Source organism: Bison bison, unplaced genomic scaffold (assembly GCF_000754665.1).
Source record: "Bison bison bison isolate TAMUID 2011002044 unplaced genomic scaffold, Bison_UMD1.0 scf7180017845486, whole genome shotgun sequence".
Lineage (NCBI taxonomy): Eukaryota > Metazoa > Chordata > Mammalia > Artiodactyla > Bovidae > Bison > Bison bison.
Window position 1 is genome coordinate 2,634 of NW_011476059.1, and position 2,871 is coordinate 5,504.

Here is a 2,871-nt window from a genome sequence, read left to right on the forward strand (position 1 = left end):
TTTTTTTTTTTTTTTTTTTAATTTTTTTGGCTGTGCTGTATTCGGTTCTGTGCCGTGGGCTCAGGAATGTGGCTCCCAGGTTCTAAAGCACAGCCTCAGTAGTTGTGCACAGGCTTAGTTGCTTGTACTTGTGGGATCTTCCTGAACCAGGGGTAGAACCCATGTCCCCTGTATTGTCAGGCAGATTCTTATCCACTGTATCACTATTGGGTAGCATTTTTAAAGGAACACTTATTTTTTTTTAATGGATTCACATTTTCTCCTTTCTTTTTGTGGCTTGGAATAGGTCTTAATTCATTCAGTTTCTGTAATCATTTTTAACTTCAGAAATAAACTTTTTTAGTTTCCAGTATTGACTCATTGGAAAAGACTCTGATGCTGGGAGGGATTGGGGGCAAGAGGAAAGGGGACGACAGAGGATGAGATGGCTGGATGGCATCACTGACTCGACGGACGTGAGTCTGGGTGAACTCCGGGAGTTGGTGATGGACAGGGAGGCCTGGCGTGCTGGGATTCATGGGGTCGCAAAGAGTTGGACACGACTGAGCGACTGATCTGATCTGATCTGATTCTACTCTTATCATCCTTTTCTAAATATGATTATTCTCAGTGTTTTTTTAAACTTTGACACCAGATTTTTAGATTAAAAATAATTCACAATTTTTTTTTTTCAAATTTTTTTCAGATTCATTCCTTGCCTGAGTGCTTTCTTCCCTTCATGTCGTACATTTGAAATTTTCTTTGGTAAGTAGTAAATCATCTTAGACTATTTTGTGCCATACTTAGCAAAAATGTCACCTCGTTTATCAGTTCTAACGAGGTAGATGAACCTAGAGCCTATAATACAGAGTGAAGTCAGAAAGAGAAAGATAAACACTGTATATTAATGCATATATATGGAATTTAGAAAGATGGTACCAACAGTCCTACATGCAGGGCAACAAAGGGAGACACAGATGTAAAGAACAGACTTTTGGACTGAGTGGGAGAAGGCAAGGGTGGGATGATTTGAGAGAATAGCATTGAAACATATATATTACCGTATGTAAAACAGAATGATCAGTGCAAGTTCGATGCACAAAGCAGGGCACCCAAAGCCAGTGCTCTGGAAAAACCCAGAGAGATTGGGTGAGTAGGGAGGTGGAACGGGGTTCAGGATGGGGGTATACATGTCCAATTCATGTTGATGTATGGCAAAAACCATCACAATGTTATAAAGTAATTATCCTCCAATTAAAATAATTAAAAATGAGGAAACTGAAATTTTACAAGTTAATAAGCAAAGATCACCTCCCTTCCCTTTCTCTGAATTCAAAGAGAAATACATCTTGGAGGGTTTTATGTATGGGACATCGTGTAATAAAATAGACATATTTTCAACTGTGGTTTTACCAAAGACATGAATTGTGTGTATGTGTTTATGTGTGCACACACAAATGGATATTTCTGGTCTCAGCTCTTTACCAGAGAATAATGGAGGTATGACATTAGATCTTGTGAAATTAAAGGCATTTCTTTGAGATATGGGAAAATAAAAGAACATTTAACACAATAAAACCAACAAAATAAAATGCTTCATTCTTTCCTTTCAAAAAAAGAAAAAAAAAAAAAAACACCTGGTTCAACTAGTTAGTCTAATGGTATGTTTTCTCCATTTTCTATGATCAGTGAAAAATGATCTGTGAGGTGATATGAAGATGTTTCCCTCAGGTCCCTTTTTGACTTTTCTGTGCAAATGAGGAAGGATGGGCTGGATTGACCTGGAACCTTCCAACAGAGCCTCTCTATTCATGATAAAAATGATTGCTAGATCCTATTTCTAAGCTGACCTCTTACAATGTTTTTTGTACCAGTGGATATATATTTGCAATTCTATATTTTTAAAATATTTTACTGCAGTCTTCTAATAAAGAATTACCTGCTTCGTATCAGTTTGACCCAATCTTGAAAGAAAAGTTTCTTTTGCTCAGATACGTGACAGATGTTCCTGGTGTTAAATGGGATGGGCATTAAGGACAAATTTGGCCCCCTTGCACTTCAGCCTCCCATTTCATTATTCAGTTATACCTGGTTCTCTTCACTCAGCTCAGACCTTCTCATAAACGGCTTCTCTCTTGGCCCGAGGGAGCCTACTTGTAACATGGAGATGAGAGACTAGACCGGAAACTCTGAGCGTGAGCAACACTGACCCCTGAAATGATTAGCCAAATTGGCTGTGTGTCTGTGTGTGGCAGTTCTGGGTTGGAGGGAGTGTCTGGTGGTAATTAGAATTTTAAATAGATCCCAGTCCTCCTTCAATGAAAAACGAAAAGGAAAACTGTAGAATAGAGGCAGGATCACAGGCTAAGAATCAGATGACTTCTATGAATAAGGCTAAATCTGAAGGGAGATTTTTTTTTTTACGCCCTGACGTCAGACCTCCACTGGCTTTCATGTGTTCTTGGGACAAAAGCTTGACTCCTTGCTGTGGCTCCACAGCCCTCTGTCAAGCTCAGGGCCCTGTCAGTGTCTCCAGCCTCATCCTGGGAGCTGACCCTTTGCTCGTGGTTCAGCCTGTCCTGGTCTCATTTACCTTTTCTCTGTTTCTAAATACCAAAACTATTTCTGTCTGACTTTGTAGTTCCTTTTCTCACCTTCAGGTCACCCTGGCTCAGGCCCTTTGTCACCCTTCAAGTCTAGGCTCAGAGAGGTCTCGCCATCCCCTCCTAACAGTCTCTCTCATGTTACCCAGGTTTATTGCCTCTGTATCAGTTGCCATCAGCAGAAATTAATGCCCTTCTTCGTGGATTATTTTGAGTCCTTCCTGGTTCCCCTCTTTTTATGGCTCATAGTTTTCCTCTTCTTCCCAACGTGGCTGCAGTACCTGATACC

The 2,871-nt window shown here is 40.2% G+C and overlaps 1 long non-coding RNA gene across 2 annotated transcripts in view; it reads left to right on the forward strand.

Annotated features, from left to right (window-relative positions):
* The first annotated feature begins 685 nt into the window (after positions 1-685).
* Positions 686-2,871, forward strand: part of LOC104985092 — a 13,652-nt gene continuing 11,466 nt past the window's right edge. For both annotated transcript variants that reach the window (XR_824837.1, XR_824836.1), the window contains exon 1: positions 686-744. This is a non-coding gene — a long non-coding RNA (uncharacterized LOC104985092). The remainder of the gene's footprint in view (positions 745-2,871) is intronic.